Consider the following 18222-nt stretch of genomic DNA (forward strand, 5'->3'; position numbering starts at 1 on the left):
TGTTTTTGTGGGATCAGATCCAGAGTTGCTGAAAGTTCTGCTGCCCTCTGCTGGTCAAAGTGTCCAAACAGCAGAGAGGAGATTCTCTGGGATTCCTTGGAGTCCAGATTCTCCTGGATGTGAACAGTCTCTGCTTCTGGAACAGAAGAGTCCTTCTCAGAGCAGCATTGAGGATCTGTTCTGTCCGGCTGAGAGCGCTCCCTGCTGGTAGGAGACAGAAGCACATCAGCTGCTTTTCTTTGGCCGTTCAGAAACAGTCTGGAGACTCTAAAAAACCTCCACTTCCTGCAGAGCATCATGTTTGATCCTCTTCCTTCAGAAACGGCTCCATTGTTCCATGGCTCAGCAGTTTGACTAAAGCAGCTGAGAGTCTGGATGCAAACAGACCTCAGCAGCTCATCCAGAACGCCATGACAGAAGCACATGCAGCAGCACGTGCACGCTCCCAGAGAGCAGCAGCTGATCCAAGTCCTGAGACCTTTCTGTTCTGCTTGGAGCACACTTCAACATGAACTTCATTTCCCATCATTCCATCTGTCAGGAGAGAACAGCTGCAATCAGCTTCCTTCAGGAATGACTGCAGGTAGAAGGATCTTTCATTCTTCAGCACCACCAGGACCCACATCCAGCCCATCAACAGCCAGAACATCAGTGACATCAGCGTCTGATCTTCATCACATCATCATCATCATCAAAGGACCACCTCTACGTTTTTACAATCTGATGGATTTCAGTCTTTCTGCAGCTTCTCATCAACTGGATTGTCAAATATTTTCATTTCCTGTTTTCTGTTTTAAATGTTGAAGAAAAATCTTTCCAGTTTTAAAAAGATGAGAATAATAAAGTTATTGGAAAGACCCTGTCTGCTGCAGGACCTGTGCAGGTGCATTGTGGGTAATAATGTTCTGTTTGGGATATTTGCTGGATTCTGGATGTTGACAGTTGTGTTGGTCTTGATTGTTTAGCGTTGTGGTTTGGATGTTTGTTGTTATTTGTAGCACAGCTGAGTAGGTTCTTCATAGACAACATGTTGCTCTGCCAATGTGCCTTTGGGCCAACTTGATTGGGCTGTTTGGAAGAATAATGAGGAGAAATGAGAGCCTCCATCAGATCATGTTTCTGCTGTTTTTCAGAATCTGAACCTGAAAGCTGTCTGTCATATTTATGCAGCCTTTTTCAATAGAAACTGATCCAAACTGCAGATTCTATTGATTTCTCCATCAGATTTATGTCTAGGGGTGTAACGATACGCTAACATCTCAATTCAGTTCCATTCAGCGTTTCATAGGGCTCAGTTCAGTATGGCTGTTTAACAAATCTACCTGATGTGAACTTCTATTTTATGAATTATTATTTTATTGTTATTTATGGTGTGTGTTTGTGTGACTTTTTATCTTCCACTATGAAGCAGCATGGCGTGTCCATTTGAATAGGATTTAGTGGCACCTAACCTAAGGTGTAACTTTGGTGCTGCTGTTAGATCAGCACTGCAAGGGATTGTGGGATACCATTCCCTTTGCCTGTCTGGACGGATTGTTCCTGCTCTGTTCTTACCATCTTCCTTCATCTCAAGGTCGTCTCCTCCAAAACTAAAACCATGTCTAGAGGAAGAGCTGAAAAGATACATAATGAGACTTCAAAATAAAAGTCCTTCCTTTTTACTGTATTTGCATCAATGACCAATTGAAAATAGAAATGCATCAAATAAGTAACAATAGATTTAACTCAAAAATGGTTAATCTACAACACTAAACACATTTTATTTAGGAAAAAAAATATTTGATTAACTTTATCAATCTCTTTAGTATCCCAACATTCTGGAAACATTTTTGCAAGTTTACTGTGAAAAGACTAACCTGTTCAAAAGATAAAACAGATAAAAGTAAAAAATATATATGTATTTTTTATATACTGCTCTCTTACCTGTACTGCTGCTGCAACAAGGAAATTTCCCCTATGTGGGACTAATAAAGGAATATTTTATCTTATCTTAAAAACACATCATAAAAGCTGCAAATGCTGAATTCATCTTCCAAGACCAAATCTGGATTTCAAAGAGACTCTAAGTCAGACTGAAGTTTACAGATGTCTGTGGAGCAGAACCTCCCTGCTGCACTCAGACTGATGATAAAACTACAGAGAAGCCGTTTGTTTGCTTCAGTCTTCTTCACAGCTTCTGATGGAGCTCTGTGATCTGACCTCAGTCCTGAGTTCAGCAGTCAGAACTGGACCTGTAGAGTCCAGCTTTGGAACCAGCAGAGAAGCAGCAAACAGCAGAAACCCACACTGTGGGAAAGACTCCACACTTCTGACTGATGTTCACGTCCATTTTATTCTTCACAGTAAAGTCTGGAACAGAACACTAAGGACCAAAAAGAACAGAGGAACAGTTCTAATGTCTACTAGAAAACATGAATCACAAGAACACCAGCCTCTTCCTTCATACATTTAGGAGAAAATCCTTTCCTAAAGAAATTATTTGCTCATATGACCCAAAAAATATAAACTGTAGTCACTACTTTTTAAAACTATCACCGATCACATAAAAAGTGTTTGAATTGAACCAAATATTTCCAGTGTTGTCATGGTAACACAGGCAAAGACAACATACACATTGTATCAGCATAAACTACAACCACAATTAAGCTGTTCAAGAGATGAAGATTAAACCAGGATCATCAAAAACAACACATTTGTATTTACAGGTCCATCTATTAAAAAAAGCAAATTGAAGTTTAGCAGATTTAGTTGGATTCTGATGGTTGCAGCTTATAGATGACAACCCAAAAAAGGTGTATGAGAAAGATGTTCTCAGGACACATCAGATGTTAGAAAACTCTTCATTTATTTCCATTCAATGTTCACTTCTGCCTCCTTTTACGTAAATGACTGCATCAATGTGGTTCTGTGTGCATGTTTTATTGATCGTATGGCAGGGAAATGGTTGTTACCAAAGCGCTATAAAAAAAACCCAGCAATCTCTGACCCCATTTGTGTTGCCAGGGGACAACAGCTGATTGTGTAGACAATACATTAGTGGATTGTTTCGGGCCCAGAAGTTTTGGGAAGTAGTCCCCAAAAATAGTATCAGGCATGCCTCTTACTGGGTGCAAGTCCATGTTTGTCAAAAAAAGAGATTATAATAAGAGAATGATAAAACAAACTGTCAAAAACAAGTGAGCTAATTAAGAGCCAAAGTAGGCTAACTGGCATCTGACTGTAAAAATTAGAAAAAGGTCATAAGGTCATTAGGATCAGAAAACCCAACTTGGTTTTTCTGAAATTTTCTGCAGGAGCTGCTCTGTTACAGCTTTATCTACACACCCCAAAATGTGGTGGAATGGATTTTTTCTATTGCATTGTTGTTCATAAACCACACTGCCTCTTGTTAAGGACATCACTGCTGTGACATTAAGGATGGTAGTGATTATATCTAAACATTTGATCAATGTTCTATATTTACATTACATGAATAAATTAATGCCACAAAAAATTAAAAGCATGTAAACTTCATCAGTGTTTGATTGCTTCCATTGTGCAGGCGTCTTCTTTTCCTGACATTCTATCTTTAGTTGTAGAAACTATGCATACACATTTTTGTTTTCAATCGAGGGACTCGATATCAATGCCCTGAAACTGCAACGTATTTTGAAGTAATCCAACAAGACAAATTTCTTGTTCAAAATCATAGTCAAAAGAAAGAAAAGTAATATTCAAAATAGTAATTTTATACTAAAAACTAAATGTTCTGTTTTATTATTTCTTTTTAAAGCATTCAAAATGTACTTTATCAGCATACATTTTATTCAGGCAGTTATCTAACCCTGTAGCACGATTTAAACTGCAAGCTATCATCTACAAGGTGGAACATGGGAGCAGCTGCAGAAAATTCAAGATGAATTAATCCATGATTCACAAGTGGAGGAAGCTAGAAAACGAACTCCAAAAGTCAAGATGACGCAGCTAAATTTCTGTGAAAACAAGGCGACTCGATTGATTAACGATCAGCGACCTGTTTGGAGACACTTCTCTGCAGTCACCATTCGACTGAGGGCAGTAACGCTATTAACAGAGACAATATTCACCTTCACCTTATGAAACGCCATCATCTTTCCATCCAGGCTAGGATTGCAATGCTGCAGCGACTTCCAGCGGACTACAATGAAAAGCTGTTCATCTTCCACTCCTAGTGCAGTAGAAAGATCGTTGACAAACACCTCCAGCCCAGCCACATCACCAACATGGACGAAGCGCCGCTGACTTTTAACATCCTGGTGAGTCATAATGTCCAGAAGAACGGGAGCAGGGCGGTAGGATATGTCCAACAGGGCAGGAAACGTCAGCTTTTGTTGTTTTGGGAGGCAGCGCCGGGCGAGTTATGCCACACTTTAACGGATTGTAAAAGCTTGGGCTTGAGGAGCCAGACGGCCACCAGAAAGACTCTGACAATGACGAAAGGGAACCTGGCGTGTTTGATAGAACTTTAGCCCAGCTGTTCATGTCAGATAAAGAGGATTAGAACTTTGATGGAGGTTTGGATCCTCTTTTATGACTGAAAAAATGAAAAGTAAATCATAACCAACTCCTGCTGCCTTTTTAAACACACACTGAGTGTGTGTGTGCTGAAGCCGCTGTGTTGGCGCCCACGCGTGTGCAGGAAGCAGGGGGGGAGCCCTCAGTGCAAGCGAGTGCGTGAGCGTGCATTCTGTTTGTGTTACTCGGTTACAGAGAACAGAAATAATTAACATTTCCTCTAAAAGAACGGAGACTGGTTCTTCTATTAACCCGCTCTGGAGGCTCTGAGGGTCCAAACAAGGAAGTGAACCCTGAAGGAAGATCCCCCATGGTCCCTGGAGAGGATCTCCCTTGGGTCTTTCGACCGCAGTCAGAAACAACGCAGTAATTGTTCAACACTAGCAGGCGTGTTTTACTGGTATGTGTTAACTTACCCGTGCCTTAAAACCCGGTGCACCTTTTGTATGTATTAAATACAGAAAAAACTAACCATAACTGAGACTGTGTCCTATAACCCAGTAGCCTTATGGTCATGAAAATACAGTACTGTGGTTTCACGACCATAGGGCGCACCGGATGGTAGGGCGCGGTCTCAGTCATGGGGGATTTTCCCGTCTTTAACACATACAAGAGGTGCACTGGGTGTTAAGGCGCGGGCACGTTAATGCCCTGTTCGGGCCCTCAGAGTTTCTAGAGTGGGTTAATAAAAAAATCCAGACTGATTTTTTTAGAGGACACTTTTTGTTACTGTTCTCCCTCCCCAACTAAACACAAACTGAATGGTCGCTCACTTGCGCGCTCTTGTCTCCCTTCCCTCCTTATCCTACACAAGAACTAAACACACAGCACACACACAGACGCCGCCGTGCCCACTTCTCCTTTCTTACTTTCTATATGTGCTAGAAAACGCTACTCCTTTCAGCACACACACAGAGACACACAGACTTGCGCTGCACGTCTCCTTTCTTCATGTGTGCTAGCCAAAACCTGCACCTTTCAGCACACACAGAGACTTGCCCCAGTCTGTCTCTGCATTTCTCCTTTGCGCCAACGAAAGCAGCAGCTTAAAGCAGTGTTCCAGCTGCTTTTCTGCTTACTCCTTCTGTACTGAAATGGTTGAGGGTTATGAGGTAGAAGGAGCATAGAAGGCTTTAAAATGTAGATAGTTGCAATGCAGGTAGGTTCCACTTGGCCTTTACGTCTCTCTCCCTTCCTCACTCCATCTTCTGCTACGACCCACAACTACACAATAGGCGCACCGGCTCATGGGTTTCCCCCTGATGGCGAAAAAATGTATAACTTTTAAGTGCACCTTATAGTCGTGAAAAACTGTAGTTTTTAAATCCAAGTTTCAAATGTACAGTTAATATTTTAAATAAATGCTTCAAATTTACAATATGTACTCTTGACTTTGGAACTAGTTTAATTTATATTTCAGTTATGATACGCATTTCTCAAATTAAAAATCTGTTCTTTTATTTATTTTTTAAAGCTGATTCATATTTGACCCAATAATTTTTACATTTTTTCTTAGGTTGAGAATTTTCATTAGAGACATTTTTTATTAGAAAAAGGTTTCACTTATTTATGAGATTTCATGTGTCTTTTGAAATTAGATAAAAAACTAAAACTTTTATCACATTCTTTACAAGAAAAAGGCTTTTCTCCTGTGTGAATTATCATGTGTGATTTGAGATTAGAACCATCATGAAAACTTTTTTTACATTTTTTACAAGAAAAAGGCTTTTCTCCTGTGTGAGTTCTCATGTGTGTTTTGAGATGAGATACATGACTATAACATTTATCACAATATTTACAAGTAAAAGGCTTCTCTCCTGTGTGAGTTCTCATGTGTATTTTGAGATGACATAAAAAACTAAAATATTTTTTACATTCTTTACAAGAAAAAGGCTTTTCTTCTGTATGAATTCTCATGTGTGTGTTGAGATGAAGTACATCTCTAAAACATTTATCACAATATTTACAAGAAAAAGGCCCTTCTCCTGTGTGAGTTCTCATGTGTATTTTGAGATCATATTCATCTCTAATACATTTGCCACAATATTTACAACTAAAATGCCTTTCTCCTGTGTGAGTTCTCATGTGTCTGTTGAGATGAGATATTTGATTAAAACTTTTCTCACATTCTTTACAAGAAAAAGGCTTTTCTCCTGTGTGAGTTCTCATGTGTCTTTTGAGATTAGATATTCGACTAAAACCTTTATCACATTCTTTACAAGAATAAGGTTTGTTTTCTGTGTGAGTTCTCTTGAGAATTTTAACTTGAGACAATTGATGAAAGTTTATACCATATTTTTTACAGACTCTTTCAGAATCCGTTTTCTGTTGGTCTGTATCTCCATCTGTAGTTGATGTTGATTCTTCATGTTGGTTTCCTTCTTCATCCTGACTATCAGTTACATTAAAGCTCTGCTGATTGTTTAGATCTGCTTCACTCTTCTCATCTTCCTCATACGTAGGAATCTCCATCAAGGTATCAGTCTCCTGCTTCAGATCAAGCTGATCTTCATCCTGACTGATGCAGAGTTCCCCTGGTTCCTCTTTAATCTGTGGAAGAACTAGTTCATCCTGTTCTTCTTTAAAGTGTGGAGATTCTTGTTCCTCATGCTCCTCTTTAATCCGTGGAGGTTCTCGTTCGTCTTGCTCTTCTTTAATCTGTGCAGGTTCTTGATCCTCCTGCTCTTTTTTATAATGTGGAGGTTCTTGTTTCTCATGTTCCACTCTGAAGTTCTTCTGTTGGTTGCAGAGATCCTCTTCAGTCATCCAATGCTGGGGGAGAACTGCAGCAACACAAGAAGGAATCCTTTTATACTTAAATTTTTTTTAACATTGTTATGCACCAAGAAAAATCTAAACCACCTCAAAAGTATTTCAGTTTAATTTTTTTAATTCAACCCCCCCCCCCCATTCTCTGAACTCACTGAATCCTTTTCAGAGTCATGGGGATCTTCAATGATTTACAAGCTACTGTTGGGCAAAAGCAGGGCACGGCCTGGACAGGTTGCCAGTCTACCGGAGGACAGTGAGGACAAGATTATATCATGTTGTGCAGAGCTTCAGAATTCTTGTGATCCTTTTGATTGTAACTGTGTAAAAACATTGAAAAATTAAAGTGCTGCTCTTTTCTAAATTCCTTTTTTCTTCTTTAACTATGCGATGAAATTTGAAACAGTGATGAAAACTCTAATGAGACACCTCATAAATGTCCATGGATCAGAGCTGCAGCTTTGAAACCAGCAATTCCTCCTATCTGTTGAACAGCAGTTTAAAAGGAAGAAACGCTGAAGTCTAGCCAAATCATTCCTGCTCATGAAGTCCACACAGATGCTGAGGGACACTGACCAGTGGTGGTAAATGAGCATCAACGCTGGAAATGTTCACAATCGGTGGGCATACTTAAATGTGGAGAATACATTCATCTGCCCACACAAAATCATCCACTGCTTCACTGCATTTCACTATTAGACTGAACCAATGCAAACTTTCTGCATTGAAAGGACAAATACACTGAGTTGTGTGTTTATAGCAGGGGTGTCCAACCTACAGCCTGCGGATCTGTTTTTATTGGCCTACAGCAAATTTTGAAAATATAATGAATATGGCCCGCATATGGCGCATGAGCTCAACTCTGTTGCACTTCTCAGTTTCAACACTAAATGGAGTCGGTCACAGAAAGGTGTTTCTCTTCCAAACAAAATTAAGCAAAGAAGAATATTTACCACGAGTCACCTGAGGCCTGTTGCACAAAAGTAGAATTAAGACATCCGGGATAAATGACTAAGCTGAGCTCAATGAATCCATAACATGTGCGTCCAGGCTTAATTGGTTGCACAAAGACCAAGCCAGGATGAGCAGACACGGATTCATCAAGCCAGGTGAAACCAATCCTGGATAGGTGCGCGCTCACGGCTCACTCAAATAGACAGATCACAGATGAACTGATTTACCATGGCAACTAGAGTTAAAGTAAGTAAAAGCGTACTTTTCCCCGTCTGAAGCACAAATCCTCATGGAGGAATATGAGGAGGTAAAAGATATAATTAAGAAGAAAGGCAACACCGCCACAGTGATAAAGTTTACCTGCTTTGTTTTGTCCTTATTCAATAAAGGAACATAATGTTACACATTGTGTTTTTATATTTTAATGGAATGTGTATTATTTTATATGACAGAGTACTAGGGCCCACTGAGGAAAAAGGATAAAGTCATAAATTTATGAGGCTGGTTCTTTCTGCAGAAAACAACATATTCTTTTGACAGTTTTGATAGTTATGACAATGTGATACTTCATATTCTGGCACATCAGCATGTCTTCGTTTATGAAACCACACTGAAGTACAATTTCACGAAATGCCCCACATCTGTCATTTTAACAACTGTCCTCCTTTAAAACAACTGGTTACAATATTATGACTTGTCTTTTTTTCCCTCTGTGGCCCTAATATTCTATCATTTTATATATAGCCTTATAGTCTATGGCAGGGGTCGGGAACCTTTTTGGCCAAGAGAGCCATAAACGCCACATATTTTTAAATGTAATTTCCAAAGAGCCATACAATAATGTAGTGTCCCTTTCCCACACTGAGGCACGGAGACTTAACCTCTTTTAAGGTTCTTTATTCGGGTTACTGCAGACCGCGACAAACGCCGAACAATTAATTCAGCAACTCCTGAATCTCTCCCGCCGAGACGAGACGAGAGCGCGTCTCCCAACTTTATATTCCACTGCTCCCGCTGCAGCCCTCCCCTTTCCCTTATTCGGCCCATAGCTGAACCCCATTGGTCCAAACTACCTAACAACAGGCTGAGCGACAGAACTGAGAGCCAATCAGATCTCTGCTTGACGCGTTCAATGAACTCCAGAACTTTTAACGCGGCCCAACAGCCATCCAACTCAGTCCGCGACAATATGTTTAAAACTAAAATACAAGTGAATGTGTGCATTTGATGTAATTTCAACCTTTTTAAAGTCCAGTAAGTCTGTGGATTCTTTTTAATAACATTGTTATTCTGTTTCTAATAAATGATGAGTATTTCTCGTGGTAGTTTTGCTGATGGTCTAGTCTGGTTTACGTGGTGAGTTTCTGCTTCATGCAGGCGTTGAGACTTTAAACGTGATCTTAGGTTTGTATGAATGTTTTGTAGATGTGAGACAGACTGCTCACATGCGGACCTGGAGCCAAACACACACTCACACGCTGCAGTGAGTGACGGGCAGCGGGTTTTACGTTATTACAATCCCTGCGCGATTCACCTGCTGCCGGTCCCCACAACACCTCAGCCCCACCCTCTGCTTTCTCCCTCACACATCCCGTCCCCGCAACTGCGCGCTCTTTCTCAGAGACGGGAGCGTGCAGTTTTAGGCACGGCAATTCACAGGTTTCCGGGTGGTACAAACTCTGTGAATTAATAGACAATTTTAAACTTATACTAGTGCTGGCGCAGATTTGTCTCTCTAAGCACCGCTACTACTGCGCGCCTCTGCCATCGCATCGCGCACGAGAAAGACTGGTCTGATGAAGAAAAAAAATTTGAATTAAAGATTTGTCTGCGAGCCACATGTGACCATCAAAAGAGCCATATATGGCTCGCGAGCCTTAGGTTCCCGACCCCTGGTCTATGGGAAACTGTAAATTATCTAATGATAGCAACATCATCTAAAACTCATTATTTATCCAAAATGATTGACATTAATGATCACAAACGTTTAAATAATGACAGTGGGTCTAGTTATATGTGATAACAATGTATAGTGAGCAGTGAAATAACTATTGGTTTCCATTTGTGGCGACTGCTGACTGACATTAGGGATGAGATGAAATAGATCCTGGAATTTAGCCTGGTCTGGAGCAGGCTAGCTCCACAGAATAAATCTCCATGGTAACTTATACCATAACATATCCTCCTGCCCCCTATCCAGCTTTAGTGCAACCGGATTGGGGATCAATTGAGCCAGGATCACCAAGATATCCTGGCTTAATGCCTTATCCTACTTTTGTGCAACAGGCCCCTGAAATGGCAGCACTGAAGAAACGCAAGATAGCAAGTGAGAAGATTTCAAACACGGTGGGAAAATGAATATTTCTTTAAGGAAATTAACGGAAAGTGTGTCTGCTTGATTTGCACTGACGATGTTGCCGTAATGAAAGAGTATAAGCTCGTCGGCACTATGAGACCAAGCATCAGAGCAGCTACGCTTCGTACACAGGTGCTGTGTACAAAGAGTAGCTCAGATGTTGGCTAATATTGCTTGTTGGTCTGCCCAAAAAAATAACAAAGCATTAAAATATAATACTTTAATGAACATGACACTTATAGTATTTTGGTATAGTTCTACGGTACAGTATTGAACAATTAAAGACCCATCGCAAATTTGCCATTTTAGGAAGTCCTTGAAAAAGTTTATGCACACTAAACACACTAATGTTTTACAGTAATAAGCTGGTGGTCATTGATCTTCTGTTTCCTAGCCTATCTCTTTAAGGGGAGTCAGAGTCAGTGGTGGTGGTCCCTCAGGCCAGGAAACTAGACTGAGTCTTTGATCCGGTGCACCTAACTTTAATTCTTAGGTGCACCATGTTACCCCATGCAATCAGACTAAGTGTGAACACCTGGCCCCGCCCATATAGTGAAATGTGCATGTAAGTTCCGGGTCAATGGGTGCGCTTCCTGCCTGCCGCTTCCTGCGCCCAGCTACTGTGGCCACACCAGGACGCCAGAAACTTTTGACAAAACCCTATTAGGAAACCTCAACGCTCCTGTGACTTAAAGGCCTTGTGGGACTTGTGAACGTCTACCCTTTCCTAGATACCTGCAACAGTGTCTGACTGGTACTCAAGTGGAGGTTAACTTGTGTTTAAAAAAAAAAAATGTTTGCTTTTGTTGTCACAGTGTGTATATGCATGTGATTGGGGTGTTTTTGTTTTATTAAGTAACCAGCTCTGTCCGCAGATGGGCTTGAGGCCCTTTGTGGTTTTATCCTGTGTTTTATTTGTTTTTTTCTTTTAAATTTGGAACCACGTCTCCATTTGGTTAAGTCCCTATTTTTATTAGTGTGTGCCTGGACCGCTCGTGTTGCCACATTCGCAAACACAAAGCTATAAGTCTGCTCAGAGACATGGTTAAGTCGCATGGAGAAGCCGGTCGGTCCTGTTTGCGGTCTGAAGCCTTCCCTGGAACAAAACACCATAATAAACTTTAATAAACTTTCTTTGTATAACACATTTCAAGATAAAAATCAGAAAGTGCTTTACGCTAATACAAGGTAATACACAGTAAAACATAGAATATAAAAGGATAAAGAAAAAGCGATTAAAAAAAGATTTTTAGCTGCTTTTTAAAAAAAACGGAGACAAAGAAAATAACAAACAAAATAGAAAAGAAGTAGTCCGCTCTCGCACTTAAATAGTCAAGTGGACCGGTGGAGCGCGTTCTTACAGCTTTGTGATGGGGAAGGGGGGATGCTTTGTTACGTGTGTGATATGTGTGGGAGACTTAGGACTGCGATCCGTCTCACACCTCTAGGGGAACGAGCTACAGAACTCAGGAGAACCGGGTCTAAAACTATGTGTCCGGGCAGAGCTCGGACCGCCAGCACACACACAGCGGCTTTGTTTGGGGCGGTGTGAGCTTTTCAAGCAGAAATGTTACTCATTCTTAAGAAACCCTTCAAACAATCACGTGGATTTGTGTTTCCAGTCGTGTCTCGACAAAATAAAGGCTGATATTATTCCCACATATTTAACGTGCAGGCAGGTTGCAGATTGCAGAATTTCCCGCATGGATTCTATGTCCATCCAAACCTAATGTTGTTAGCGTGTTAGCATACTGCTAATCATGGCTTCTTTCCGGCTCCGTTTTTCAACAGAAGAAGCACTGACCACACGGATTAAAATTAAAATGATAAGCGAACAGACGCTTCATAATAACCGTAACTTTAATAAAAGCACGTTTAGAAGATCGTCTCGTATATTACAGAGCTGACATATCTATGTATGTAGCCGCTCAGCAGAACTCATTTCCTCTTCCGGTTTTTCAAACCCTACTGCGCATGTGCAAATGATTTATTCCAACTGAAAGTGTGACCCATGTGAACATTTGTTATATTCTGAAAACATTTTTCTGGGCTCATGTACACGGTTAAATTCTAATTCGACCATTGATCCAATCAAGATATTTTGTACATGTAACCGCGGCTTATGGTGTCTACTCGCAGTGTGGCGGGGGCGTGGCATCACAATGGTGTCTTTCCATCGTGATGTCAGTCAACCATCACGATGGACGATGCTTTCGTCCATCCGCACAACCCTAGAGTGTACGGCAGCAAAAGGTCTTTTATGTTGTTATGTTCTTATCCCGTTTTATCGCTTACGGGGTCAAGGGGCTGTTGGGCCCTACCCCAGCCAGCGGGGCTTCCAAAGGAGGCTGTGGACCAAAACTCTAGACCTCATAAGGCGGAAATACTGCTACGTAGTCCTGAGTATCTGTGTAAAATCATCAGGGGAGCACAAACGTCACAAAACTCTCTCCCCTGCAGCCAACACAAAGCTGCTACTGGTGTGTCTGTGTCTGTTAGCAGCCGGACACACCCTTCCACACATGGCAGGTTTTTTTGTGATGTAAGTTTTTCTCATGTGAAATTCACTGCATTTGTTACCGTTTTAATGCTTTTAATCCACGTTACAGCCGCCGTTCCTTTTCTATTAAAGCCCCAAAATGAAAGTCCCACCCCACTGCTTGACATGCAAACTTTAGCCAATCAGATCAACCAGAAAGGTTCCCGCCCCAAGTGACAGAAATGCCCCCTTAACACTGAGCGTAAATCCAGGTGAGGACACAAAAGAGAAATGACCGAGCAAGATCACTGCTCAGTTAGGATTGTAGCCGTTCAGTTGTAAAATACGGGGTCGCTTGGTAAGAATTGTGCATGCACGGTTGTAAGGTTCCTCACTCAGTTCCTAAATATGCTCGCTTAGTTGACTTTACGCCCTTTTACTTTATGGCAGAGATGTAATCCCATAGGCAACCAAAAGAATTTAAATGTTTAGTCACGTACCAACTATGTGGAGCTGCAGCTGCGGGTTCCAGCTGCTATCCAGCAGTCTGTGCTGTCGACAGAGCTCCTCCTCGTTCTGGACGATGGTTCCTTCAGCAGCAGAAAGTTGTTCTCTGACAGAACCTTCCTGAGGTTCTGAAGACATGGTTCCTGCTCCGATCTTCAGCTCCAACTCCCACAAACACCGCCGTCCTCTTCACTGCAGCTCCGATCGATCATCTGCTAGTCTCACAATCACAGAAACTTTTCTCCTGGTTGGAGATTTTCCTGAAAGTTCCTGTGATCCTGCAGGAGTCAGTTCTGCTCAGCCTGCAGACCAAACAGAAAAGACTCTGGAAGCTTCCACATGTGAAACTTCAACACAAAGAATCCAAACAACAACATCTGATTGGTTGACTTTTGGAGGGAAAGCTGCAACAGTCTTCTGTGATTGGTTCAGCCGTCCCTGCCCCCACTAGTCCACTGCACAGGGGGCAACATTCCAGGGGGGGTTGGTAATCTCCTCCTTCTATTCTTTCTGCCCCACTGGCTATTTCAAAATAAAGGCTTGTTGTAGCAGAAACCTGAATGGAACATCAGAATGGACTCAAACTGCTGCTGGTTTCAAAGCCTCCTTCTCAACTTCCAGCTGAACTGTCCCGTTATGTTTCATTCTTTCTGCTTTTTTGATTCTTTCTGCACCATGAGGGAGAGGAGGATGAGTTTATTTAGCAGATCTACTGCCAGAAAGTGATATGTCAACCATGGAGAAATGGTAAATGATTCCATGATGCAAATCTAAATTGATGCTTTCATTTTATTTTTATAAAAATATCTGCAGGCTCAAACTTAGACATATAAGAGTTCAAGAAGTACAATGAATCAAGATTGAAAAACATTGAATTGAATTGGAGTAATATGACATTTAGTTAGATAAATGTGTAAATTTGAGTTGTAAAAACAATATTGAGTTGGATAAATTTAAGACATTAGGTTGAATACATTTATCTACATTACTTATTACCAATTGAAGTAATTCATTTAAGTTGGATTATTTATAAATATATGCATCACAATAAAAATAAAAATGAGATAGAAACTCATATGTTTACTTTGTTCTTTTTCTCCAAGCAGAGTCTAAAAGTCTCAGCAGGAAAATGACAGCAGAGGATCCACTATTTATTATTTTTCATATTAATGTATCAGTATATTTTTTTCTGACATTTAGTCTTTAAAAATCACAGTTATTTGGTCATTTTTTTTATTTTTTATAAATAGTGTTATTTATTTTATCATAATGATCATGAATTAATAAAACGTTATTATAGGGCTTTACAATCAAAGAAAGATAAAAGCAGTTTAAAGTTTTAAAGTAAAAGACTTAATGTGGCCTCACGAAAAAAAGTTTGGTGACTCCATCCTAGCATCCATGGCTACGTTCACACTGCAGGGCTTAGTGCTCAATTCTGAATTTTTGAAAAAATTCAATTTTTTGCAAGGCCATTCATATTTCCAATAAAATGTGAACATCTGTGATCTCCTGTGTGTCGGTGAAATGATCCAGAAGTGACCCGCAGTAGTCAACTCAACGGTGAACGACGTCACTCTTGTTTGTGGAAGTAGCTAACGTTAATGTGGTCCAGAGGGAATTCATTTTTTTTGGCGGATGCACACAAAGGCAGGAGACGGAGGTACCAAGGTTATAATAATTTTATTAAAAAATGTTAAAAAACAAATAAAAATAGACCAGTTAAAATAAATGCACAAAAAAAAAAACAGAAACAGAGATTCAGTTTGCTGAAGACCTGAATAGCTAAAGGAGGTGGAGACTCCTAAAGTTGTTTTTTTTTTACAAGAAAATAACTGTTTTTCTGCAATATAGAATCACTTGATCATCTGTGTTTTGAATGTATTTATGTTAACAGTTTTTGGGAGGATTTTTTTGTTGGTGCTCCTCAAATTTTCCTTTTCCTATTTCTATTCAGTTACAAAACACATCGTATTATTAGTAGTTTCTGCTGATAATTTATTTGATTTGGCATTTAATACTGTATTAATTTCTGGAAAATTCTTCATTCATGAGAGTAGATTTTTTTAAAACCAAACCATTATTCACTACATTTAAGAACTGTTTATATTTTAAATCACTAAAATACATGAAAAAAAGAAAGCAATAAAACTGTCCATTTTCATTGAAGATCACATGTATGACAATCCCTAGTATTGTGAACTACAATTCTAAATTTATTTTTTTAGTTGTATCTATTCCTTTTTTATTTCTTTCTGTTGTAGTTATGTGAATGGAAGTGGGCGGTTCCAATAGCCAAATGCTGCCCATGACAATTACCCCCCCCCCCCCCCCCCCCCACTGTACCTGGGCTAATTAATGTGTTTTAAGAATGAAGTCAAACTGTATTCATCCTCACTGAAACGTATTCAGAACCTAAGTTCTTTCATTAATGACTTTTGTAAATCTGCTACAAAATGGTTACTGATATAGGGTCTAGATTGTTGATTGCCTTAAATTTTAATTTATACTGAATTTTTTTAAATATTTTTATGTGTATAGATTTTTTTGGTTTGTTTTTTTGTTAAGAGATGTGCTTTGAATCATTGGGTGGTTGTGTCTGCGAGAGTTTTGTAATTATTTTTAAATATAAGTTAAAAAAAAACATGAGCCAAGTAATCCTGCCGCAGCTCCATCATTATTGTCTTTTTTACACGAGAAGAAAACAATACAAACATTTCTACAGTGAATTTATTCAGTTTAACATCAGGTATTTCTGCTTTGCAGACCTGCAGACAATGACAAAGGGTCAAACTAAACCAGAAATAATTGTTGTTCTAATGTGAGACTTCAGATAAACTGAGGTTGGATGTAAAAATTCTCTTAAATATTAAAAACAAAAAAGCTTCAGTCTCTATTAAGTCTCAACTCTAAACATTTCTTCATCTCCTAAACAGTCATTTTATGCTCACATCTTTGATTACAGTTTGGTTTTGTGGTTAATTCCTGTACATCGTTTAAAAAAAAAGTACATCGTAAATTCTGGTGACGTCATATCCGCTTACCAAGCATTTTTGACAAAAAATATTTTTGTTTTTTTTTAGATATTTTTAATAAAATATATTTCGTGACTTAAAAATGTTGTAAATTATTTTCGTAAAAAAATAAATATTCGGATTATCGAAATGTAAAAGGCTTTTTTCAGAATGAAGTAATCAGCGTGACCCGGAAGTAAACAGCAGCGCGCGGCGCTAGCAGCTGTAGCTAGCTTGTGTTCAGAGACCGGCAGCGGTTTTCTCCGGACGTTCGTGACGTTTTTGGACCGAAAGGAGGATAGGAACTGTCAGCATCGAGCGAAAAAGCAGCGTAAAGAAGGTGTTTGTGGGAGTTGGAGCTGAAGATCGGAGCAGGAACCATGTCTTCCCTTCAGTCTCTGAGAGAGTTGATCAGCGAGCGACTAGCTGCTGCTGCTGAAGAAATCTGCAGACTCTGTGAAGGAACCATCGTCCAGTACGAGGAGGAGCTCTGTCGTCAGCGCAGACTGCTGGATGTCATCTGGAAACCACAGCTGCAGCTCCACCACATAGGTATGTCACCTTCATTACACAAACCGAGAAGAACACAATTGAACAACACACGCACGCGACAATATAATGAAATGTGGCCAAAATGTGCAAGAAATGTAGCAAATCAGAGTCATTTAGCATAAATCTTCTTTAACTTCAGGACAATATCAGAATAGATGGATCACTGTTTCAGTGGAATTATGCAGCAAAAACTACAGAGTAGTTGACAGCATGATAGCATCAGATAAGATAATTGTAGGCAGATATTGGACAGTACAACGTCCTGCTGATGATTCCCATAAGGAAAGAATTCCCTGATTAAATTGACAGATGACTAAAAGCTTAAACTGATTCTGTAGCATAATTAAAAATAAAAGTCAAAATCATAAATGCTTTTTCATTTTCAAAATGAAGCTGCATTTTTGACTCAAAATTAAAAGAAAAAGAATTCCACCGAAATGCTTTTTCATTTTCTACTTCAACATTGATTATTCTGTCACTGAACTAAAATGATAAAGAAAATGGTATTTGACATCTCTCAGCGTCTGCCCTAAAGACCTCCGTCTGCAACATGTGGGCTTATTTTACCGTGTCTGAGACCAACGACTCACTCGCTGTTTGAAAAATGTCTTCGATAGAAGTGTCACAAAGAGGGTGAAAGGTCAAGCTTTAACACTACAATCTCACAAGCTAGTTGTAGATTTACGAGAGAAAAAACTGGTAAACTTAAGAAATTAAAGTGGAGGTGAGCATACAGAGCAGCTAATGACGTCAGGTGACAAAGGGATTTCTGGGTATGTGAATGAAAAAAAATAAAGCTGTGGTCCTCTACACCCAAATGTGTCTTGGAGCTCCTTATTTTACATATGAAACTCTGCTTTACCAACACTGACAATAATTTGATTTTGAGTCGCCAAAAGGTTCTGAATTTCTTTGTTTTTCAAACCTATCTGGAAATAAAGCTTCACAAAAGGATCCACATATTTCCTCTTTAAGCTAGGCTCCAATAAACGGAAAACGTTGGTGTTTTTTCCTCGTTAATCTATGACTTTGTTCTTGTAAATTTGACTCAGAAGTCG

The 18222-nt window shown here is 39.8% G+C and overlaps 1 long non-coding RNA gene across 1 annotated transcript; it reads right to left on the minus strand.

Moving 5' to 3' along the window:
- Window positions 1-2312: 2312 nt before the first annotated feature.
- On the minus strand, window positions 2313-13983 carry LOC144981343 (uncharacterized). The gene is made up of 2 exons (XR_013653037.1): window positions 13592-13983; window positions 2313-7316 (listed from the first exon to the last, which is right to left on the minus strand). It is a non-coding gene; the product is annotated as an uncharacterized LOC144981343 (long non-coding RNA).
- Window positions 13984-18222: the final 4239 nt, after the last annotated feature.

This window comes from Oryzias latipes, chromosome 2, assembly GCF_053564925.1.
Source record: "Oryzias latipes strain Hd-rR chromosome 2, Olatipes_Hd-rR_3.1".
In the NCBI taxonomy this organism is placed as follows: Eukaryota; Metazoa; Chordata; class Actinopteri; order Beloniformes; family Adrianichthyidae; genus Oryzias; species Oryzias latipes.